We start from the raw sequence: 25,135 nt of genomic DNA on the forward strand, positions 1-25,135 counted from the left end.
ACCATCCCTAGCGGCCGTGCACCAACACCGGCGACCGGTCGCGTGCACGTAGACTCGAGTCCCGCGTGTTTATCCAGCTTACGAAGCTCCGGCGACGCGTACGCGATTTCATTTCGGACGACTTTTGCCTTCGCGCCGCGCTCGAAAGCCTCGATCGAACGATCGAAGCGAAGCTTTCGATCCCTCGACGGAGAAAATCTAAGCGGACCGCGCCGATTCGATTTTCTTCAGCGTCGATAGAAAAAAAAACGCGACGATTCGGAGGCTCGTCGAGACAAAAAATTATGTTCCGCGCGGCGCAGCGAAGCGGAGACTTCTGCGGCAGGATTTGAATTTCAAAGAGGACGCGGTGGCCCGACTCGCGCGATTCGTGGGGTCTTAAACCGCCGAGAAACTTAATAGAATAATGGCGGGCCGTTTTTCTGGGCCGCGAGAGCGGCCCGACGAGCGACGGGCCCCCTCGGCTCTGCCGGCGAAACAAAAAAAAGAACGGGCCGGAGCGCCCCTCCATCGATCGGCATCCATAATTCCAATAAAATCGCGACGAGCGCCGAGGTATACGCGCGCGGACGTGCGTGACTCTCATTCGCAGAACGGTTTTTTCGTGAATTCGCGTATCCCGACTGCGCTGGAATGTAGTCCGAGGATCGGCGAGCGTGACTCAGCCTGTCATCCGAATCACCTTGACAAAAGGCGATTCGAGAACGGCCGGGATTCGCGTGCGTTCCCCCGCATTCCAGGTTAAGACCGCGGCGATATTGATTTCACTTCGCCGCGTAACGCCGTAAAAATCCATTAAGAAATTAGTCGAGCCACGGTCACGCGAAGAGGATCGCCAGACACGCGGCGTTTCTTGTCGCGGGGCCGAACCATGGAAACCGAGGCTCTCGATTCGGATTCCATCTGTCTCCTCTACCGAGAGCCCCGAGCGCTGTCTCTTTATGCTCCGATTTCTTCGTGTACGCACGCTTCCTGCCTCGTGCTCTCCGATCTCCTGCACGCTCGACACACGAGACGATCTTCCTCTTCTTATTCTTTCTCTTTTTCTTCCACTTCTACGCTTCTTCGGATCGGAATCGTTCGGCTCGGACTACACGGTTCCACACGGCCGAAGCATCGTAACAGAGGATTGCTCCGGCAAAAATGTTCGTTTTCTGTTCTCGGCCGAAGGAAATTCGTCGATTTCTTCCCGTTCGCGGAGCACGGAGCGTGCTCCGTTTCGACTCGTTGTCTCGGAAATTTTTTATTCCTCGAGACGCATCGATCGATCGAATTTGTCCAACGCGCGCGCGGATAAGATCCACCGCGCAGCCTGCCTCCGAAATAACGGAGTCTCTCGGCAACGCCGAGGAACGCGGCTGCGAAACATTTACGAATTCTCGGTCGAATGACTCTGCGGATTCGCCGTAACCGCTAGTGCGTCAATAGCGTTACGTCAGCCGATCGTGCTGGAAGATTTATTTAAGATTTATCTCGTGATTAGCGGGAACCTGTCCGGTGTCTGGCAGCGCCGGCGCGGCGCGGCGCGGCTCGGCTCGGCTCCGCGGCGAACCGAGCAGTTTTACGAGCCCGTGGAATCGTCGTCACCGTTGCTCGTGACTAGGCCCGACAAACATTCGGGCCGGCAACAATGAAGTTACGCAACGGCGATGCAGCCGTTCTTATCACGAATGTTAACAAGAACGGTATCTGGGATCGGCGCCGCGTTATCAAGCCGGAACGGAGCGGAGTCGCGCGACGACGAGGTAATTGCGGTATCGGGAGCCGGGAGGCGGGAGAGGCCTGGCACGCGAATCCTCTCCTTCCTGAAACGAAAACGAGAAGCGTGCTCTCGCCTTGGAAAGGTCGCGAAGGAGGTGCTCGAAAGGTCGCGCCGATTTCACCGGTCGAGAGAACGGGAGGAAGAGGAACGCGGAGAAAGAGGAGACGCGCGGGGTCGAGAAGACGACGGGAGAAGACGGGAGAAGAAGAAGAAGAAGAAGAAGAAGAAGAAGAAGAAGAAGAAGAAGAAGAAGAAGAAGAGGCTAACGACTAGCTCGCCGAGAGACGAACGGTGAAAGCGAATCTCCCATTAATGTTCCTCCTCGTCGAGGACTTCGAAGCTCGCGCAACCGTGTGTAGACGCGCATATTTAAGTGCACTGCCCCGGAGACTTCCGGTCAGCGCACCGCAACGCGCTCTCGAACACCTGAGCGAACCTCGGCGAACCTCGACGAACCACGACGAACCTCGGCGAACCTGAGCGAACCCGAGCGAAGTGGCGCGTCTCGAGAGCCCGATGATGGACTCCGCTCCGTCCTGCAGTCATTAGGCTATATTGTAACCCCTGTTCTTCGAGAGGCGACTCTCGATCCGCCGCGATTAAACAACCAGAAACTTTTTTACCGGCAGCTTCCTGGAAACCATTCTGTCTGCTGGACCGTACAAGACACCGCGGCCAGCGTTTCTCTGCCGCGCGGTTACCGCAGCCCGCGCGATTCCATTTCTGAAATTGCCGAGATTCGAGAAACTTTCTGTTCTTTCGTACCGATGTATCTTTTTTATGGACGTCGGCCTTCGAGGAACACGGCCATTCGAACGAGGCAGCGGAATTTTGGAACAACGCGGAATCGCGATTTTTGCGTCGACCGTGTCGCGGCGAGAGATAAGACGCGTCGCTTAAATTCCGATACAGAGTCCGTGCTAGAAATTCCATTTGCTCCGAAACGTTTCGGTAGATATTTACGCGTTACGCGGATTTTCCGAGATACGCGTGTACGCGTATTATACGAGAAACCTTCGAAACTTCCAACGTTCTAATACTTTTAGGACTCGCTTCGCTCGCCGAACAGAAGCTTCCCGGAGACTCGAACGCTCGCGCCGATCGCGATTCGTGCCACCGCGTATCCACCGTTGCTGCGAGCGCTCGTAACGCGACGAAAGATCCTCGAACGTTCGTGTTGAATATTTACAGGCAACGTAAATAATCGTAACAGAGTTAATCTTTTTATCGAGAAGAAAGAAAAGGAAACACGCGTAAAGCTAACCGATATTACGGGTGATGGTTCGGTAGGCACAACTACACACCTCGCTCGTCCGCAGGCAACTAAAGAACAAAATTTTTGGCCGTAGGAGCCTCGAGAAAAAATAAGGCAACGCAGACAGTCGTCGCACTCTCTCGCCAGACGCGACGCAGCTCATCGTACAACAATGTAATACCATAATTTAAAATATCATGTCCGTCGCAGGGACAACCTTCGACAGTTCGTAAAATGCGAGGTTTCGTCTCGGCGGCGATCGATCGCGGGCGGAGCAGATATTTCCGAAGCGAGTCGCGAGCGCCGGTCGCGATGCGCCGTTATCGCCTGCTGTTTGTAAACAGGATCTGGAATTAGGTGGAACGGCATAACCGGGATACGTGGAATCCGCCGTAGATTCTGCGGAACGATGGAGCCGCAGGTTGTAACCGTGATCCTCCGCGGCAGAGGCGGGTCTTATCTCCGCGTATAACTGTACCCGTCGCTCGTCGCTCGCCGTCCGTTCTTCGCGGTCGTCGGACGGCTCGAAATTCTGGCCACGCGACCGCTCGCCCCGTTTATTTCGGACACGTTCGCGTATTTGCTCGCCTAAACGCTTCGACGCGGACCTGAATTCTGACGGGCGGCGCTCGACCCGCGGCGACCGTCGTTGCGCGGGAACCGTCGCAAACCGAATTTATTATGCGTCCGGCGAAACCGAAGAAAGTGCCCTCGAGGGTCCGCATTTCCAATTCATCGTGGCCACCGCCTCGCGCGGCGATCGATAACCCTAATTATATACACCGTTTCCGTCGACGTCCGTGGCCGTTTCTTTTCGGTGTTTCGTACGCTTCGCAATCGATAGTAGCTCGTGTCGAACGACCAAGGAAACGCCCGTGCGGTCGCGGCCTAACGCGCCACCTATCCGCGGCCGAGCGTCTAACCTCCAAACTCGCTTACGAATCATTTTTCGATTCGACCGAGATCTCCGATTCGATCGAGTTCCCCGAGGAAAATATGTTCGATCGTTTCAAGATCCTCGTCTTTCGAGAGCAAATTAAATACCGCTATCGGGTTAGAGATTACATAGATTATCGTAGAACGCTGTTAGGTTGTTACAAAGAAAACAAGTAGATGGACGATTCTAATATAATATAGAACGAAGTCGTATACTATAGTAGTAGAAGTACTATATAGTATAGTAGTAATAGAAGTAGTATAATATAGAACAGTCGTCGAAGATTGCACGTTACCTTTCGTTGGTTTTTAGACGGTTAACGACATTTTCGTTCTTCGATCGAGGAACGCCGACTGCCTGCTCCGGTGCCGGCACAGCCATCTCCGAATCACGTGACGTAACATCGATAAATCGACAGCTTCGACTCGACCTTTCTCCCGCGAAATTTTTGTCACGTGAGCGGTAGAACAACATGGCGGAACGTCGGCGAAAAGGGAATCTCGTGCTCCTCGATCGAGCGATCGGAGTATTATTTATATCGCGTTGTCGGAGTGTTGAAGTGGTCTCGAGTGAACGGTTCGAGCGTTCGGAACGAGTGGAAGCGTTTGTAAACATCGATGTCGCGGAATAGAACGGGTATCCGAGACGGAAGATGCTGTGATCCTCCTGCCCGTGGTTCACCCGGTTGAAACTGCGATCTATATCGCGTTCAGCGGTTATCGGTGAGTCGCTGCAACAGAATTTCGATGAATCCTTTCGGTACGAGCGCGTTGTCCGCCGTGACACTCCCACTGTACGGGGTGCAGCGCCGAAAATGAGCACATAAGGCAGGGTCGGTCCACTTTTGTACGCGGAAGCCACTATAGTGGCTTACTCTAGTAGCTCACTCGGTCATCGTTTGAATCAAATAATCGTCTTCGTATGCATTGCTTCACACTTCTTTTGTCTTCGCATCGATTTACAATATACAGATATCGTAAATCGATGCGAAGACAAAAGAAGTGTGAAACAATGCGTATGAAGACGATTAGTCTGTAGACGCGATAAGTCCGTACTTATCTTAACAATACAACTGTTAACAATACAACTGTATCTTAACAATATACAGACAGAATATAAAGACACTGTGTACAGTACATATCAGACTCTGCCGTCCAGAGAAATAGCCTCGCGCAGAATTCAGCCGTACCTAAAATGTTAATGGTAGAATCCGATCGCGTCCCAGAATGCACGATGTTTGCAACGAAACGGCTTGGTTATCGCGACAGCATTCGCGTGGGAGGAGCAGGTAGATTTCGGGAATGACGGTTGACAAGGTTCGCGATTTTCGTTCGAGGAGGGGGGTCGCGGAAAAATCTAGCAATCGAATCACGGAAATTCCGCATTGCGCGTACGTGACGCGGGAGGCTATATGCTTCGAGGTGGTCTTATCCGTATAACTGTACCTGTCCACGGCAGTCCGAGATTGCTCACCGCAGCGACTATTAGCGATTCTCCCGTTAGGATAAATACGTGCCAGGCGCCACGGGATCGTAACGATTAATGGCCGATTAACCCGGGGGGCCGGGCCGGGCCGGGCCCGACCGAACGGGGCCCGCCGCGCCGTTCCAGAATTTCACGGAAAACCGCAGTTATCCGCGTCCGCGACCGCGACCGCGATCTCGGCTCGGTATTGTTATTATCCGCGTACGATCGTTAACGCGCGCGAGAAAATTGCCGGCCGTCGTATCCCGGCCGGCAACGCGATCTCCTCTTTCTTCTTTCCTTTTCCAACGTCGAATCCTTCTTCCGCGAGCCATCCTCCGCGGAAAATTCGTGGCTACCGCTAACTGTAAAAACGTGCCTCTACCACTGGCATTACTCCCCGCTCGGTAATCGATTCGGCGATCTCTTCTCGATCCGCGTACACGGAATTGTCCGATCGCCGCAGTTTATGCCGCCATCGCGCAGGTATAATTCCTGGAGGAAGTCGTCGATCGGCGATCCTAAATCCTAACGCGCCGTTTGCCGCGGCGGCCGACGCGGTGCTCCGATCGGACTCGAAGATCGATTTAACCCATCGACCGCCACGCAAATTTAGCGCGTCTTGCCCCGGGTGCCACGGTTTTATTTCAAAGAAAACATGAAGTTTTACAAAATATAATAATATTAAGTTACCGATATAATATTGCAACGGCATTTACAGTATTTTTATTGAAAAATCTCTACGCTGTATAGATTTTTCATTCATCCTTTCTAATAGTTCCTAACTCGAATAGCTATTTGTAGCCAATCTAAACTTGCAGCACCCGCTACGAGATATCTCGTAGCTGGCAGTTTTGGTACAGACGTTTACTACGAAATATCTCGTAGTTGCCAGTCGATGGGTTAAAAACTAGGCGCGTGCAGGAAGGGGCGGTCGTCGAAAGCGACCGCTTCCTTTCGCGTGCGTACAGCGAAAAATCCGGCCAGGGTGCTTCGATCGAAACGATCGACGAAACTTGGAAACGGGGGAGGATCGGGGGGCCGAAAGCTGCTTATAGCCTCGTAGGAGCAGGTCCTCCGAGCGGGGGAGGTTCGGAGCGCGTCGCACCGGGAGCTCCCGAAGCACCTGGCCAGCGGCGGCTCTGGTCTCGGTCTCGAGCGAGACGCGTTACGTATGCTGGCCAGCGACGCCGGGTGAGTCATTCGCGGGGGACGAAGAAGGACGGTCGTCGGTGTCGACGGATCTAGGAGGGTTGGTTCCGCAGGTGGTTCCATCGTCGAGAGAGAGAACGAGACGGATGGATCGGGTGCGACGCGTGTGCGCGCGAGCGCGCCCGGTACCGACGGTGGTGTTGCTGGTAGTGGTGGTGTTACGGTAGGTTATGCCTTGCATTCCACTCGAGGTCGACGAACCGAGACGAACGCCTGCATGCGCGGCCGCGGCCGCCGCCGCCGCCACCGCCGCCGCGGATGCGGCCGCGTTGCTCGCTCCTCGCTCCTGGCCACTGTCCGGCCTGCCTTGCCTTGCCTTGCCCTTTCCTTTCCTCTGCCTCTCGTTTCCCTTTCTTTTCGTCCTTTCCCCGGGAGGAGGACCATTCTCGTTCCAGCCGCCTTCGCGAGACATTTTCCCGTCCTTCGCACTGGAACCCTACCTCTCCCCCTCAGTCCGTCGCTTTTCTTCGAAATAACTTCGACGTTTTTCACGTCTAATTATCGCTGGAGCACCCGATCTTCTTCGACCGCTTCTCATAGAACGCCGAATCGAGGATAACGATTTTAAAGGGACCCTTCTAAAGAGAGAGAGAGAGAGAGAGAGAGAGAGAGAGAGAGAGAGAGAGAGAGAGAGAGAGAGAGAGAGAGAGAGAGAGAGAGAGAGTGAAACGTTCTTCGCTACTTTCGGATCGAAACGAAATTCTGTTCTCGCGGCGCGAGCGCTAAAAGCGTAGCAAGCGCGAAACATAGAAATCTTACTTTCCTCCGAACTGATTATGCTCGAAGAAATTGCTATCCATTTAGCTGCGAAACGATCTATAAGAATCGCTCGCATCGAACGCATTTCTGCAGCGGCCGTTCGAAAAGCAGGCGTTTTTGCAACGACCGAGCAGTCTTACGGCCGTCCGCGTTCGTTCTGTCATTCGACGAGATCCGCGCGGCTGAGAAAGGAGTTCCCGGAGCCTGCAAGAAAGTCCGCCAGCTTTCCTGTATTTTTTGCGAGCATCCGGAAAATCTGGATTCCCCTTTCCAGTTTTTCGCGAGCAGCTGTCGCGGATCGGCCTTTCACCGTCGTCGCGATCGGACTTTTCCCCGGGTTTTGTCGCGTCCGATCGACACCTCTCGCGAACGCCGCCGCGAGATATCTGGGAGAAAGTCGGCGCGAGACTCCTCCTTCCTATTATCGCGACGGTCGTCCGGGACCGATGGTCGATTTCTTCTCTCGTCGATGTCCACGGAGCTCCTCTGCTTTTCCGCGCGGCTTTCCGCGGAGAAAGTACCGTCTCCGCCGATGCCGACGATCGTTTTCACCGGCCGCGTCGGCCGCGTTGCGCCATCGGCGGAGACGAGCGCGTCGAGCCGCTGCAATTAGACGGAGAATCGACGCAATTAGCGTGTACCGGTGCGCGCGATGCGCCACGCGGAAAGCTTCCTCGTGGAAACGCAAGTCACCCGGCTAAAACTAATAGTCCCGGCTAAATGTAACGGCCGATCGCCGGCGACTCGGAGATTGATGGTTCTGCCCGACTGGTATCGCAATGAGTCGCGCGAACTCGGTATTAAATATCTGTTAAACCGATGAACTGTTACCCGGGAAAACTTTTTAGCCCGTCGCTCGCTCGCTCTTCTCCTCGTCGATCGTTTTTCTACGGCCCGTTAACCGTTCCCGCTTCTTCCGGCGCGTTTGCTTCTTGCGCGCCGCAAACCGTGGTGCTCTATTCCCGACGCGTCTTTTCAATTTTGCATGTAAAAGAAACACGCGCGCGATTTGTACAGAACGCGTTGCAATTTCCGCTTCGCGCGTCGAAGATCGAGAGAAAAATCGTTCGAAAAATGCGCGTCTCGTTTGCGCGAACGTCCCCGAAACGTGAAGAAATTTGGCATCGAATTTGTCGCGCGGCTCGAAGGATCGCGACGCGAGCTCCTTCGACAGGCAGCGACGATCCGAGTCCAAGGACATCGGCGGCGAACGGTTCCCGCAACGCGGTGCGAGCGGCACGCTTTCGGAAAGACGCCTCGGCTCGTTAGCCCGGAATCATTAATCGACTTAACGGCCAATAACCGCGTCAGTCATTAATTTATCGGGCTAGTGGCCGCGCGGCGCGCCAGGGAACCAGGTGTTTACGGATTAAGGGGGCATTCAGGTAGACGCGCGGCGGCTCGGCTCGGCGCGGCGCGGCGCGCAGCGGCGAACGAGATCGCGAGTAGGTGGCTGCCGCTTCGCCGGCACGTGTAATTGGGATTAATTAAGTGGAAAGCATGAATTAAATTAACGGTCTGCCGTCGAATGGGATCGTGTTGCATAACGAGCCGACCTCGCGGAGGAGGATCCCGCGACGAGACGCGGCGAGACGCGACGCGAAACCGCCGAAGGGTACACCGGGTTTCTCGAGTTGGCCCATAGTGAACGGCGACGCTAATAGAATGCTCCTTTTGTCTCGTTGCTCGCGTCTACGAGCATACTGTTATCCGGCGGGAGTAGACGTTCGTGCGAGCAGAAGCGATTTCTTATTAGCAGCACCGCATCTTTGTTTCTGGATTTAATTGTGTCAGCGGAGAAGCGTTTAGAAATCTCTGAAACGATGCAAAACATCGTTTCAGAAACGTTCAATGTATTTGGCAATGCGCAACCCTGTTCTATACCGAATCGGACTAACGTTAACACGAAGAAATGCAGTTGCAACGAACGGATGCACTCGGAACTCGATCTCCCTCGTTCGCTGCAGAAACGACGCAACAATCGGGAGACCGATTCGCGGAAGGATTCTGGCTGGTCCAGGGTCCGTCCAGGTCTCCGACCATTCTAAACTCGAGCGACTCGCAGTCCGCCCGCCTATTTCGACACGCTGCTTTCACGATTGCGCTCTTTTCTCGGCGGAGAGCAAGAGCGAGAGAGAGAGAGAGAGAGAGAGAGTTAGAGCAATCAATTGGACAGCCAAACAGGGACGATAAAAGGGAATGCCATTCCCTTTTCCGTCGGTCGACAAAAGTTTATCCGAGGAACGGGGAGAGGCAGTAATTAATTCCGCGCGCGGTTCCCTCCGTCAATTGTTATCTTCGGAGGCGCGCGTTCCCTGGTTATTGTTTACGCGCGAGCGGCGTTCCCGAGGTCTCCGACCGTTTCCAACGAATCGTTCGTGAAAATAATTTCCTGGATATTCCATATAAATTTTCTTATAAATTGTGAATTCGTCGCAAAGATTTGAAAACCGAAATCGAATTCTTCGGTTTGGAAACGTCGGGAAGCGACTTCTCACGGTAAAATCCAGCATTGTTCGTCGACCAATCGATGTTTGTTCGACGGCTCGACTCTGATCACGATGACGAATCACAGTTGATTAAAATTGGTTGCCTCGCGGAGAAATAAGAAAGAGAGAACACGATCTCTGGTCGGATTCGCCGCGGCGCGGCTCGGCGCGCTTCGATCCAACAAGCATTTCACGCGCCGCTGATCGTAATGAGTCTTTTATTTATTGGAGAACAATTTATTAGACGATAAATAACCGCGCGAAGATGGAATTCCTCGGAGGCGGGAACCGATCGTTTCCATCGGGAACACGGGCGATTCCGACGCGGATAAATAATCGGAGCGAGCCGCGGAGCTCGGGCAGCACGCGTGGAATCGTGTCGGCCGATTAGATGCCCGGAGATAAATGCGCCTGCGCCTGCGCGCCTCCGCTCGCGACCGACCGGGTCCCGATTGTTTGCTCTTTCGCGCAGCCGCCGATTAATCTGGCCGAATTAATTAATAACCGTCGACGTCGATGAACGGCCGCCGACTCATTTATCACGCTGCCCCACGGCCTGCGATGAAATTCGAGCGCCGAGCAACGCGCGCCGCGCGGCTAATTGAATCGTTCGCCGACCGACGCTACACCCTGTCGGTAGCAGCTTCCTCCACTTCTGGTTCTTAACCGAGGGATCGTCCACCGTTCGGACGGATCTCCGTCCATCGAAGAAAATCCCGGAGACGTTGACGATTCGAATGGGCGACCTCCGGCGGAGCCAGCTGTCCGTATTAATCGGAGATTAGGTGGATCGGATTTAAAGGAGAATGCGATAAAAATTGTAGCAACGAATTTTTCAGAGTTGGTTCGCGAGTCCCTCTCTTTATTACGCCTTGAATACGTTTGGATCGCACTCGTCAACTGCTGGAAACGTTGCTGAAAACTGCTGGAAACTCGGTTGCATCTTCTCGGGAAGTCATCTTTTAACGAGGAGCGTCCTTCCGCGAGATCCTGAAAAGTTGCCCGATCGAAGCAAAGAATTTGTTTCTATGGTTCCCTGAAGAGAGAGAGAGAGAGAGAGAGAGAGAGAGAGAGAGAGAGAGAGAGAGAGAGAGAGAGAGAGAGAGAGAGAAGGGAGGGAGGGAGGGAGAGAGGACGGAGCGGCGAAGACGAGAGGGAGCGGCTGGTTTTACGAGAGATCGCGTGTCGTCCTTCGAGGACCGAGTGGACCGGGACCGGGACCACTCGAAAGTCCTTCGAGCAACGGTCGCGGGCCCGTTAACGCATCGCGGTGACACAGAAATCGTTACGAGCGGGCCCATTAAAATTCGTACATCGCGAAGCATGCGGAGGCAGCCGAAGTACAAATTACGAACTTGTTTGGGAAGCTTTATTTAGCAGCTGCGCGGCCGTCGAGGGGAGCGTGGGAAGAGGGGGGTCCGGACAAGGAACGAACGAGTCGTCCCTCCCCTCGGAATCGTTAAAAAGCGAGTCACCGGTCCCCGAAGATCGTACACCGCGCTCGGATCAATGGATCTCGAGGAGACGTCGAGGGGAAAATCGGCAGCGGGGACTGGCTTATCGCTCGAGGACAAAAGGACGAGCGACGCTGACACGTAACCTCGTTCGAATGCGTTACACGCCGCGAAATAACAGTCCTACGGGCCCATGCCGAGGCCCGATTAATTGTCCGGGCCCCGCGAGGCCCCGACCAGCCTCTCCTGCACGCAAATGCAAATCGACCGCCGCCGCGCACAGGTGGAAATTACGATTGCTCCGCGGCCGGCCGGAAACCAGACTGGCGACTTTTAAACGAATCGTCCCGGGTCCTCGTAAAGCGCCCACCGCGTCTCGCGTCGCGTCGTCTCGTCTCGCGCAGCCTCGAAGTTACGCCGACACCGAAAATTGCCCGGCCTTTTTTATAACCAAGATTGGATTACGCTCCGCGAGGTCCGCAGAAACGGACGCGGAGTCCGGTTCTGGTCTCGTCTCTCTCTGCAAAGGCCGGACAATAATATCGATTTCATGGACGCACCTGCAATTATCTACGCCGGATGGTCGTAGGAAACGCCGGCCGGTCCCGTCCGGGGCCGGTGATCGATCGAGAGAAAGGAAGACCCGACCCGTTCGACGAATAAAGCGAGGCTCGCGCGGATCGCCGCGGCAATTCCGAAAACTCCTTTTCTCTCTTTTTTCGCCGATAAACTCGCTCGTAAAGAAGAGAAACTACCATTTAGGTTTTGCTATCGGAGAAGCCGCTGCAAAACACGCCGGATACAAATCGGAGAGCACGCGAGCACCACTGAAAGACGAACGTGTCCGGCCTCGGGTGCCCGGTGCCCGGTGCCGGGCGCGTACGAAAAGGCTGGAACGCGATTCGCCGATTCGCGTCTCGCGTCGCGAGCCGGTTGTCGCGCGTCGAGAGTCGGCAGCTAATTAAGAGGCAGAGAAAAGTTTATCGGCGAGGCGTACGCGTGTTTTCGCCGCTCGGAACAAGGATGCCGGAGCCGACGAATCCTGCACGTGCTCGTTTTCAATCAATGGCACCCTCCTCGCGAGAGCGCTCGCTCGGCATTCTCCTCGCACGTGCCGATGGCAGTAACCTCGAAGACAATGACATGCCGGCGACGAGCGCGTCGCCGCATGTAAATGTAACCTTTCGCGAGTCTATGGAAGACGCTGCTGCGCGAGTGAAAGGTGCGACGTGTCTCTCGATCCCGCCGGACGACCGATCGAGTCTCTCCTGAAACGATTGGGAAATGTCAGCGCGAAGCGACGCGACGGTAGTCGGAACGACGTTGTTTTTGCACGCCGCTTTTTGCGCCGCGAACGTCCGCGCCGTCGTCGATCGCGATAAATCGGAATAAATCGGATCGCGACTACTTTTCTCGCGCGCGTCCAAACGATCGCGTCTGCGAACGGGTAGTGCGAACGCTTCGATCGGTCACCCGGTGATCCAAAACGTTCCATGGAATCGAATTACAGGAGAAGCTCGATTATCCGAACGCGTACGAGCAACCGATGCATAGATTGTAACTCGAGCGGTGGGGTATTTAGAAATTGTAAGGATTGGTGTGCTAAGGTCGGAGTTTCGAAGATGACGCGGCGAGGCGAAGGTTCGGATACGATGCGGCAAGGAAAGGGGTCAAGGATGGGACAGAGTTTGGAGACGAGTCAAGGGTGAAATCGCGGCTTGCAAAAGATTTTGGGCCGTTTTTAAAGAAGATAACGAAACGACGTTCGTATACGATATAACGTTAACGGTACTAAGCGAGATGTAACAACGATAATAGTAATAATAATAATTATTATTGTACGAATAAATCTAATTAGACCCAAAGCAGAGCGGAGTTGGATGCAACGTCCGAATTATTTATCGGTCGGATGCTCGTCTCTACGTAGACAGCCATCGAGCATTTCGAAAGGCATTCGACGATCGGTTCAGCAGATTTTCCAACATTCCCATTCCGTTCGCGTCCTACTTCCAACGTCCCGTGCACGCCCAGAAACGTCGATCGCGCGGATTAGTTTTCCTTTAAAGACTCGGAGCACCCCTCGCCACTCTCGCTAGCCTTGAACGACCTTCTTCCCCCGACCCACGCCGTTCCCATCGCGATAATTAAGACAGAGTCGCGCGGGCTGCGTGGCCGATCCCTCTTAGCCGCTGATTAAACGTTATTTTTAATCCTGCCGTTTCCATGCGTGACTTAATTGCCAGCGAGGAGGCCGGCTTAACGACGCCGAGTTCCAAAGGCGGAGAGGGACCCGGCGTCGAACGGGGGGGCTGTGGCGGGGTGTAGAATTTAGCCGGGCCCCGGTAAAAATTCCGCGAAATTCCATTCCTCCGCGGAAAATTCCGAGGCAATTTCCGAGCAGCCCCGTCGGCCGTGTTTCTGCGCTCCGCGGGGTGCTTCCAGCCGAACGCGACCTTATTTAGCGCGCCAGGAATTCCAGCCACCCGCCCCGCGGCCCTCCTCCGGAGCACGAACAGCTATGAGAGAGCCTTCGGGAGCCTCCGGAGGTTGGCTCCAGAAGCCTCCAGCTTCGGCACCGTGCCAAAGAATTCGCCCCTGATTTCCGCGGGAATTCGTTCAGCTGGAATCACCTCGTTCCCTGCGTCGCCGGACAAGGCTGATAGTCCGAGGGACCCGCCCCTCGGTAACCTAGCCGGGGACTAGCTTCTTCGAGGACACCTGCACCTGCGCACCCTTTGCGCTCTCGATCGCATTTTACTGACGTATAATAAAGTCCTGTAGCTGGAGAATCGCCGCGGAGGCTCTTGCATTTTTCAGACGCTGCGAGTGTCCCGCATCCTAAACGAATGCACTAGATACTCCTCCCTCCTCTACGGAGGAATAACAGGGATAGTTCGCTCGTTTAAGTTCGTTGTATCTACACGATATCGTAAAGTTTCGATTGTTCTTGGTCTCTTCGCGTCCTCTTTTTAGCATCTTCCAATTTTCTCCTCTTCCATGGAGCATTAGCAGCCGATTACGCAAGATAATGGGTACCTAATAAACTTAATAACGTTCGTTTTTGATTAGCGGCGCGGCCCGAGGTTGATCGCGAAAGGTCGGCCCGTTAGGGTTGCGCCTCTCTCGGCTCCGCAATAAGTCCGTTGCGTAACTGTTGCGGCTCGAGCCGGTGGGGATACCTCTGTGATCGGTCGTGTGTCGCGCACCTACGTCCAGGATCTTCGGCGAGCGTCCTTTAACCTCGAGCTCGTGCCTCGAGCAGCGAGTGTGCGAGAGAAAGAGAAAGAGAGAGAGAGAGAGAGAGAGAGAGAGAGAGAGAGAGAGAAGGAGAAAGAGAGACGACCTCACTCTTTACACTTTACGTAACGATCCGTCGGAGCGTCCTCGTTCGTTCGATCGCTCGATCGTTCGGCGTTGGTCGCACGACCGGCACCGGGTGTAAATCAATCAGCGGGCCCGGCCCGGCCGCGACCGCGGCCGCGAGATTCGAATCGCGAGGCCCCGCAGCCGTAGACCGTAGACTGTAGACGCACGACGACGCGCGGTGTGTGCTCGTCGCTTCTAGGAAGGCGGGTTGTGCAGGTGTTGCCATCGGACCGCTTCGATAGCGTCATTTAAAATCGTTGCTTTGCAATCAGGGCCGCATCCAGATCGCCTCGAACGCGCTCCGCTCTTCTCCGGTTCACCTGCTCTCGACCAGGAGCGCGCCGTTGTTGCGAAGCCGATCGTCCGATTCGAACGAACGTTCCCGCGATAGGCCGGATCGAATTAAACGATGACAAGATTTTGCCAGCACGCCCAGTCTTACAATTGTCCGAATAAAATCGAATCCGAGAAGACGATGACTCGAACTCTCCCCAATTTCGCACGTAGAACCTCGCGTGTCGAGAACGAACGCGGTTCTAGATTCGTACGAGCCGCGGTGCATCCGTCTCTGACGCACCCGACGTCCCCGGCGTCCCCCGGCGCGGCACGCGAGATTACGCGAATTGTTCGCATCTGCATCTGCATATCTCCGGGACTGTAATTGCAGACAGATGTACCTGGAAACGCGGGACCGAAGTGTCCCCGATGCTCGCTTCCACCTGGAATTCTGGTTTTTACCGAGTGGGAAACCGCGTCCCTTTTAATCTGAAACGCTGGCCAGGCTTTTCCCGCTGTCCCCAATTAACGGTAGTGCCGCGATAGTCGCCGGGCCCCCTGGCCGTTGTCGTTTTATCGTCGGGCCCGGAGCGTCGCAGCCGCAGCCGCCGAATCGACGCGTCGTCGTCGATACCCGCGCGCCTATCGACCTCCCGTTGGCGACGATACGTCGCGTCGCGTCTCCTCGCCTCGCCTCGCCTCGCCTCGTCGCGCCTCGCCTCGCCTCGCCTCGCCTCGCCTCGCGTCGGTGAATCGATAGTTCGACATGCCTTACACACTTTGCTACTTAGATCCTGTCCTCCTGCAGGACGTCCCGCGCGATAACAGGCTCCCTGCGCTCCACGAGCTCTACGCGCGACAGATAAGGCCCACTTTTCCCCCCTCCTCTGCTTTTCACCGCCCCTCTCTCGCCCCCCTCGTTATAAAGAATCCGGGGAATTCGGATTTTTCGCTTGCCGAGAATCGATGCGCGATACCTCGCGATCTCTCGGAAGCGAACATAGTCGGAGCACGAGCAATTTATTTAACCGAGTCGAAATTGAAAAGTTCGGATTTGCAACACCGAACGCTCCCGCAATATTCTTGCGGAGCTTATCGCGACGGCACGAAATTACGCTCCGAATAAAAGGATCGTCGACGATCGATTTCGACGACGTCGCGAAAACGGGGACTCCTTAAATACAAAGGCGGGGAATTCGCGAGATCTTCCGGGAATAAGATGTATACCGTTAATTGAATAAAACTCGGCTTCCAAGTAGCGGCTTCGAACCGTTTATGCAGATTGCACCGGGGACCCGGCCAAAGCGAAGCGTAGCTTCCGCGCGCTCGCGAGCTCGTAACCGCGGACAACGACGTTTCGAGAGAACTGTAAACATTGCGTCCTGGCAGTCGTAAGACACGTTCCGAGCGCGGCCGAAGCGAAGAGGTTCTACATACAGCCTCGATAAAATGCCACCGGTCGGATTACCGCGGTAATATAACTCGGCTAACATTGCTCGAAACGGGTATTGCGCAACGAATATTACGAAAACGGAATATGGTACGCGCACGAGACTCCGCGTGCGCTCGTACCCGGCGAGCCTCTACCCGAAATTCCTGGCCATCGGGAACGATCTTGATCGCCGGCAGATATATTTAACGGCACCGTTTATCGTTTTACGTCTCGGTTTATTACGACCGAGGATCACCGAACCCGTTTCGTTCCGCGTTTCCATTTCCCAAAGGCTCGGACGATTTGCACGCTGCACGAAGTCGGCGATATATCGCGTTCGCTGGAGAATACTAACCGTTCTCTCTCTTTTCCGTTTTTTTTCTTTTTTTTTTTTGGAGACGATCGGTGCGCGAAACGTAGGCGAACGTAACGTCGAAACGATATTTTTAATCGAAAAACGGCGACGCGATATTTGCCGTCGAGGAAAGATCGCTGGACCTGCGGCGAGCAACGACCGCTGGAAAAATGTTTCAGAAGATCGATCCAGGATGTGGAATCGGACTCGAAACCGCGGCCAACCGGCCAGGCGGTCGGGCGGTCGGGCGGTCGGGCGGCGAGCAACCGATAATCGTAATATAAGGATCGCATAAATCCACGGTTCCCGGGAGAAGTGTGTCTCGCGGTGATAAATCAGTATGTACCTGTTTTTCCATCGGATCACGAACACGCCGCGCGGCCAATAATTCCGCGGCAAGGCCGGTCTCTCCGGCGCACCGCGGCTTGTGCGCCGTCGAGAGCCGAGAGAGACCGTGGCTACGGCGACACATTTATCCTGGCTCTATTACTGAACACGGGGACGGTTCTTCCTGGTGCGAACTCGCATAATCGTCTATGCAGATCGAGAGGGAAGGGGGACACGAGGGCCACGGCCGTGGAACGATGAACGAACGAACGAACGAACCGACCAACCAACGAACCAGCGAACCGAGCGAACCAGCCAACGAACGATGGAAGCTTGGCTGTGCCGCCACGCGAGATGCGATACCAATTACAGAGCGGCCGGACACGTTCACCATGACGTACGGCCGATGATATTTTATGGTGGCGAGCACGGTACCGCTCCGCGCGCGGAACATTAGAAATCGATCCAATACATCACAGACCTAGCCGGCTCGATTCGGTTTTCACGGCTCGTGCGCTGCCATTTTAATTTCAAATAAGCCCCGCCGCGTCGTGCCGCTCCGCGCCGCTCCGCGCCGCGCCGCGAGATAACCGTATTTAGCCCGGGAATTAATTACTCGGACGTTTAATATGCTCGCGGAAGAAATCGGGCCGAGGTCCCGGTTCTCCTGTCCTTCGATATCGAACGATCGCGCGAACGCGGAACCCTGAAAACGATCCGTAGCTATCTACGAATCGCCTTGTAAAACGCGACATTGTTTCCTTCCTCCGAGAGCACGGTAAATTTTAGCGACGCTTCGCGAAATGTAACAGTCGATCCGAAGAGCTCGAACCGCTGCCGCTTACCTCTTTAAAAGCTACCTTCGCGAAGACGCAACGATCTCTCGCTGCTCCGTCTTCGTCGGAGTTTTCGCGGAGACAGCGAAAGCGTAAGCTCCGTTTCTCTCTCCAATTTGTTAATTGACGATGCACGCTCGTGCACAACCGGAGAAAGTGTTTGGAAAAAGTGAAACTCGCGCGTCTCGTACGGGTCCGCAGTCGCCGACTGGGCGTTCGGCGTTCCGCGTTCCACGTTCCTGCGTTCGTCTCGTCTCGAAGCTTCGACGCGTAGTTGGCGCGCGACGCACGGGCTGAAAGAAAGCGGGTTTCCCGGACCCTCGTCTTCTTTCTTTCGCGTTCTTCCATTTTTTTTTCTCGGTCGGAGGCGGTCGACTACACCGGATTCCTCGACGATCCTCGTTTCTGTTCCCGTTCCCGATTCTGGTTCTGGTTCCCTCGGACGCGCGACGGTCTCTTCGTCTTGTTTCTATCGAGGCATTGTCCTCCCGGCGCGAGGAGTAATGTAATGGGGGCCCCCGAACGAACGGGCTACGCCATTGTGTCGGGATTTATTGGACGCGGCCGGGGACAAAGGTTTGTCACTGCAAATTATGATTCGTGCACGCGCTCCCTCCACCGCCACGAGAAAGTCATCGGCCAATTACCGCCTTTCTATTCTACGAACCACCCGGCCTTTCGGATCGCGATCCCCATTTTTTCATAGGCTGTCGCGTTCCAAGTGCTCGGGCAAGCGCTTGCTCGGGAGCCGGATGGACGGGGCGTGGATCGAACGCGAGCCGGCGTTCTTCATAGATCGGAACGATTCGATCTTCGCGTCCGATCTTCGTTGTCCGATATTTCCCAAAGGCACAGCCTTCCTTCGCAAAACTCTTCCAATCGTTTGGACGAGGTCGAGTCTCTTGGAACAAACGTTAATTGTTCGTCCGAACCACGGAATTCGAGCTGTTCTTTTGTTCAGGAGTTTCTAATGTTTCTTATCGACGAAACTCCGAGGAGACGAGTAACATGACTCTTTTTCTCATAGCGCGCGGGAAAGAAAAAGAAAGAACAGGACTCACGATTTAATCGGAAGATCAGATTTCTTCGAAGGAACTTAAATTGCCTCCCCGAAACACAGAATTTACGTTGCCAATTAGGTTCCGGGCCTCCAAATTTTTCTTATCGACGCAATTTCGAGAGAATTATTACCGCGGTAGCCGGAGAATCGCCGTTTCGGAATTCTCGAATCGTTCCGGCTTCGTTCTCGCTTGGACGTTTCGCGCGATCGAGATCGCGGGGGGCTTTCCTTCGTCGCGCCGTCAGCATCCGACTTCGTAAATCCGACGTATCTGGCGCGGATAAATTACAAAGTGGAAGGTTAGCTCCACGTGGGCGGAAATGGAACGGGAAGAGGGGATAGAAGGTCGCCGAGGTAGTCCCGTTTCTCTCCTGGTTCTTTTTCTGGAACTTTTGCTGCTTTTTACGCGCATTCTTAGATCGAGCAGCAAAAATAGCTCGAGATCACCTGTCCGATCCGGTTTGCTCCGAGCCGCGCGAAATCTCTATTTCGACTCTTCCTCGAATTCTCGGGTCGCTCGGGCTAGAAAATTTCGCGACGCGATTTCGCGGACTCGAAAAGGACGAGTACGATGGCTGCGTAGCAAAGATAGCGAGACGCGGCGACCAGTTCGGATTCGGAGGCTATGGAAAAAGGCCGTGCCTCGAAACCCGAGAGGCTTCGCAAATGGAAGACAACTTTCGAATCCGTCGAGCAACATTGTCCGAGAAGGACCGAACCGGGCAGCAGCAGGTTTCGCGTGTCCTTGGGACATCCTCGAGCCGTTTCGACGACTGTAGCACGAACGAGAGAATTTCGTGGACGACCCAGAAAGTTCCTGTCCTTCGCCGGGCATCGCGGTAGCAACGTGGCACGAATCAGGGTTCGCGGATCACCGAGATATCCGTCTCTCGGCCGTGCGGCCCCTCGACACGGATCCTTATCCGGAAAACGTAACGCGGGTGCGGCGGGCGAGCTACGCGGAAAATCGGCGCGCTCGGGCTCTCCTCTAGGCGTGGTCCGGCAAATAATCGCGGCCGACGAATTGGTATCGCGGCGTCTGGCCCCGGCGGACCGTGAAGATAAAAATCAGCGAGTCGTCGACACCGAGAGTCGATCGTCGTCTCGCCGCCTCGGGCGCCTCGATCTCTCCGCTTCGCCTCGCCGCTTTGGCCCGCCTCGGTTCACCTTTACCTGGTCGCGTCGCGAGTTGCGAGTCGCGACAAAACGGCGAGTTTACCCGCGCCGGCTGTAGCGCCGGGAAACCGGTGACCCGCGACAACATCTCGCTCGTTCCGGGACAAAACTAGATCCGTATCGTTTCAACGCTCGTTTGTAACTCGCCGGGGGAATTCCAGCGGCGATTACTCGCCCCCTGGAAAACAGGATTCGATAACGAACAATGATCGACGACCCGCGGCTTCCGCGAACCCCTTTGTCGCGTTCGATCGGACTCCGCTCGCGATCTATCCTACCGGTCGCGGGCTCTTAAATCCACCGGCTTCCTCCTCGAGTCCAACCCGCGAGCTCTGCTCCCTGGATTACCGGCTGGCTGTCTCGGACTTCGTTCCTAGCAGCGGATCTTCGGCGCGTTTCGGTCGTTCCTTTTGGTCTCGCCGTTGGAGAACGCGCGAACGCGATCGGCCGGGTTCGAGGCAGCGCGTGCGACGCGTGTCGGACCGCGCGTTCCACGGAATCCAGGTTCCCGCGTTCCCCGATGTCCATCCTTAAAGATGATTTATCGCTCGGTCTTAATTGGCCGGCTCTCGCCCGGATCCCTCCCCTCGACGCGTTCCGTTTAACGAACTGTTTAATTAGAGAGCCCGCCGATTTTCCCGCGGTGAAAACCGCTCGTTGTCCGCGGCTAGATGAACACGACAGATATATTGTAACCAGTTAGCCGGTGGATCTACGCGGCTGCTTTCATCAAGGTCGAGGATTTCTCCGGCCGAGCTCTCGTTCGAAAACGCTGATAACGTCGAACCTGCTCCTACCGAGAGTCCGGACTCTGCGTTTTTGCCAGCCGAGGCTTATCACCGGCGATTTCACTTGTTGATTCTTCGAGTGTCTCTGCTCCCTCCCTCCCTCTCTCTCTCTCTCTCTCTCTCTCTCGTTCTCTCTCTATGGGTTCCAGCGCAGAGGAACAGCATCCGGTAACAAACGCTGCGATCGAGGCGCCATTAAAACCGAACCGCGCCAATTAGCCGGACACCGTTCTAAACAAGCGATCCCTCTTCGTCGCGTTGCACCGCCGCGTCGTCGTCGTCTTCGTTGTCTTCGAGATCCGGCAACTTTCACTTCGCTCCCGGGCCCTCGACATCGTACTTTCTCCGATGCACCTGTCTAACTTTAATTAAAAGCCGCGGGACGAGCCGGCCTGCCGCTTTTCGGATCGGCCGCTGCGTCGCGGTCGCGCCTGCTTCGATCGAACCGCCTTCCATCGAGCCCGTCGTTACTGTTCCAGGGAAACGAGAAAACGGGAAACGAACGTTTGCCTTTAAAAGCGAACGCTCGAGAGACGATCCGCGTTCCGGAGACGGTCGGCGATCGTGAAACCGATCGATCGCGACAAGGAGGAAATCGAGCGCGGTCGAATCGATCGTTCCCGCGGAGGAAGGATCGTCGGCGATCAATCCCGGAGGCTTATTTACTCGGCGAGCGAACTAATGAGCGGGCAATAACAATTTATTATCCGGCGAATCCGTGTGATCGTCGACCGGTATCGTCCGTGCAGCGTTCGACGGACGCGGACGCGATCGCCGGGAGTCGTTGTCTCTGCGATTAGGATCCTACGATCGACGATCGACTCGCGTTGCGGCGCGGCGCGGCGCGGCGTCACCCCGCGAGGAAACATCAGCATCCCCGTGGGATCGCGATGAACGGTCGTATCATGGCTGGAACGGGCCCCGATTGCGGGGGATACGGTCCACGGCGGATAATCAGCCACCAGGAAGTCGAAGTGAAGCTGTAACGACCGATCCGATCGTAGATTATCCCGTCAACGGTGCCGGGAGTCACGAGGAGTCCTGGATAGGAGACGCGCAGCTCGCGCGAGCGCCTTGCGCGAGCTTCGGGCTAGAGTCGTTCGACCACCGGTAAAAACGTGGTAATGATTAATTAATGGACCGTCGCCGGTTGATTGGCTCTCGGAGGCGGAGCCGGCAACGGACAACCGACAACGGGCGAACGACGACGGTGTTTCATCGATCGATCGGTTCCAGACGCGAACGATGACGGTGGGTGTTTCCAGGCACCGGCCGGGACGCGGCCTGCCCAAGATCGAAGACCGCGATACATACGGTAAATTGATATATTCGCGCAACAGGAAAACCAAGCCGGTAGCCTACATTCCTGATAAGACACCGTGACTAAACGTCGGCCTCGCCGCGCCACGACGCGCCGCGCCGCGTCGAGCCGCGCAACGCGAGTCGTTATGGACGCGGTTAAGTGGTCGAAGATAATCGATAACCAGGAAGCACCGAGTGAAATTGGAACATTCGGTTAGAGCAGATCTATCTTATCAAGGTCGATGAGCGCGGAGCGTCGAGAGAATTGGTTCCGGGGACCGGGATACGCGTCTATTTCGCGGCGATGAAAAGACAGAGAGAGAGAGAGAGAGAGAGAGAGAGAGAAAGAGACCCGCGAATTATCCAGTTCGGAGGATCGCCATTATGGCTCGCGGTTATCGTCGATTTCCTCTGAAAAATCGATTCGATGGTCGAGATTTATGGATGGACCGGCAGCATGCACGATACGGTACCAGCGTTTATTAGGCTTTTACTCGCTAATGGGTTCTGTCTGTTTGCTGGCGCACCGCTATACCCGCAACATTACTGTATCTCGTTTATTGGGCCGGTCGTTGTACGCGGACGATTTAACGAGGACTCTATAAAAATGATCGTAGCGGAGTTCGAAAGAACTTTTAAATCGACGATCCGTTTCTACCGCCTTCTCGCTCTGCTCCTCGAGTTCGGCGCCGTTCGTCCGCGCGTCGGACCCAAATGTCTGTTATTCCGAGACGCGTTCGTCCTGCCGACCAATCGTTCGGAAAACGCGATGCGCGTGATCGCGGCGAATCGAAGAATCGCGTGGTCGATCGTCGGGGGTCACGTTACCGTTCGGGTCAGATCGAGTCCCTTCGGCGAACCTCGCCCATTCGCTCTCCCTTCGGAGGACCGAAGCGATAGCCGGCGGTGGTCTTATGCATGGTAGCACGCCACGCCACGCTATGACCACGCCACGTGAGAATCGTGAGGTAAACACGGACACGGAGCCGAAGAAGATACAAGCTTGATCGGTGACCAGGAAGTCGCGGGACATTCGGTGCCAAGTTACAATGTCACGAACACCGTCGGCTATGCTATAGATTCGCGCATGTATAAGTATACGTATACGTATGTCGGCGCCCCCCCCCTCTCTCTCTCTCTCTCTCTCTCTCTCTCCCCCTCTCTCTCCGGGATTCGAACGATCGCCCTCCTTCTCCCGCGGCCAGCGGCACCTCGCCGATCGCGCAACAATTATTAACCGGCGCGCACCGCAATGAAATTGTACGCGGACGCTTTAATGTTATTGGCCGATGCGAGTAACGGCGCGGCCCGTCGCGGCGAAGAGGGTCCCGGGGCCCGAGCCGGCCGCGGCCGTCGTTCGGGCCCGAAATTTACAACGGTCGGCGTTAATAGCGTTATCCGGCGCGATCGACCACGGTCGTAGGTACACCGTACACGGCGCACAGGTTCGGTACACGTCTTCGTGGATCGCGCGATCCATTCCGCTCTAAATCGCGATGTTATCGCGCGACATTACGCGCATCTTCGCACTCGACATCACCGGGCATCAACGACCGGCCGGTCAACGACGGAGCGCTGTGATAAATTCGTCCCGCCTCGCCGCGGCGAGAGAAGCGTTCGCCGCGAGAGTTCCCGTGGCGGCTGCTCGTCGCCGACCGGACCGCTTTCTAACTTCCGTAATCGATGGATCTGCCGGGGAACGATCGCGACGCGATAATACGCCCGGGAACAGGCCGGGGCCCGGCGATTTCAACGCCCGCGAACGGAGCGTCGCCGCCGAGCCGAGCCAAGCCGAGCCGAGCCGCGCCGCGCCGCGCGGAATATTAAGACCCGTTTCGCGCGAAGTTACCTGCGTCGCGATACCCGTATACGATAGAGCGTTCAACGCGAGCATCGCGAGCAACGTATCGCCGTCGGAACGGGTCCAAGCGGGCCGCTCGACGACGCGACGATCTTGTCGCGAGGCAATTAGCTTGTCGTGCCGCCACGGAAGCTCTTCGAACTTATTCCACCGTTGGCCGCTTCGCGTATTTTCCGGGCTTTATATCGTCTCTGCACCGGTGCGAACGCTTTTTCCGTGAAACCGTTCTCCTCGATCTCTCGCTCGGCCGAGCAAATTTATTCGATCGATAATTGTGCGGCTGTCCGCGGAGAACGAGAACGCGGGGAAACGGAATAGAATCGAGGGACGTTCGCGCGGATCGTAGAGGATCGAGCACAGGACCCTCGGTCTCGCCAGGATGCGCGACGCAGAATTCTCCGCGTCACCGCTGACAAAGTGGTATGTTCAAGTTTTTACCCGCCTCCCTGTCGAGGAAGCGCCCCGTCCCGGATGATCGACGCGATGCTCGTGCGCCGATGAAACCAGAAGTCCTTGATCCGTGGGCGATGCAAAACGATCGTCGCTATACCCGGAAGAAGGTGCGGTAGGTCAGCGTTCCGAAGCCGCCGCGCGCCACACCGCTCGTTCGACCAGCGCGGCGGAGCCACTTCTTGGAAGCTCTATCGTTCCGGGGACGCTCGTTCGGCGTTTCGTCGCGTTAATCTTTCGGATGCCGCGAAACATCCTCGACCTCCGCTTCCATCGCTTTTTCGATACTTGTGTTCGACGCGTGCGATAATCGCCGCGCTCGAGAGTTAGATTTTTCTCGAATCGCACAAGTAGTCGAGGATCGAACTTCCAAGTATTTTCCGCGTTGCGCGAGCGACGCGAAAAAGAAACGAGGAGAGCCTTTTCTGCGGATGCTCGTGGCACTCGGTCGCGTGCAAAGGCAAAAGAATGGACCCTCGGGTCGTTGTCTCGTGTGTAACCGTTCGAAGCACGGCGATCTTGCTCATCGATGATCGGGAACGACCGGAACGGGTTCAGCCAGAAAGAGCCAGAC

The 25,135-nt window shown here is 55.6% G+C and overlaps 1 protein-coding gene across 9 annotated transcripts in view; it reads left to right on the top strand.

Annotated features, from left to right (window-relative positions):
* The window catches only part of osp (myosin phosphatase Rho interacting protein outspread), a 177,505-nt gene that overhangs the window by 71,237 nt on the left and 81,133 nt on the right, over nt 1-25,135 (top strand). The window contains exon 1 of one of the 9 annotated variants that reach the window (XM_076526689.1): nt 4,432-4,676. The exons of the other annotated variants lie outside the window; for them this stretch is intronic. The gene's annotated coding sequence lies outside the window, so the exon portion shown is untranslated. Of the gene's footprint in view, nt 1-4,431; nt 4,677-25,135 lie in introns of those variants that run through there. 9 annotated transcript variants of the gene reach the window in all.

Source organism: Megalopta genalis, chromosome 1, assembly GCF_051020955.1.
Source record: "Megalopta genalis isolate 19385.01 chromosome 1, iyMegGena1_principal, whole genome shotgun sequence".
In the NCBI taxonomy this organism is placed as follows: domain Eukaryota; kingdom Metazoa; phylum Arthropoda; class Insecta; order Hymenoptera; family Halictidae; genus Megalopta; species Megalopta genalis.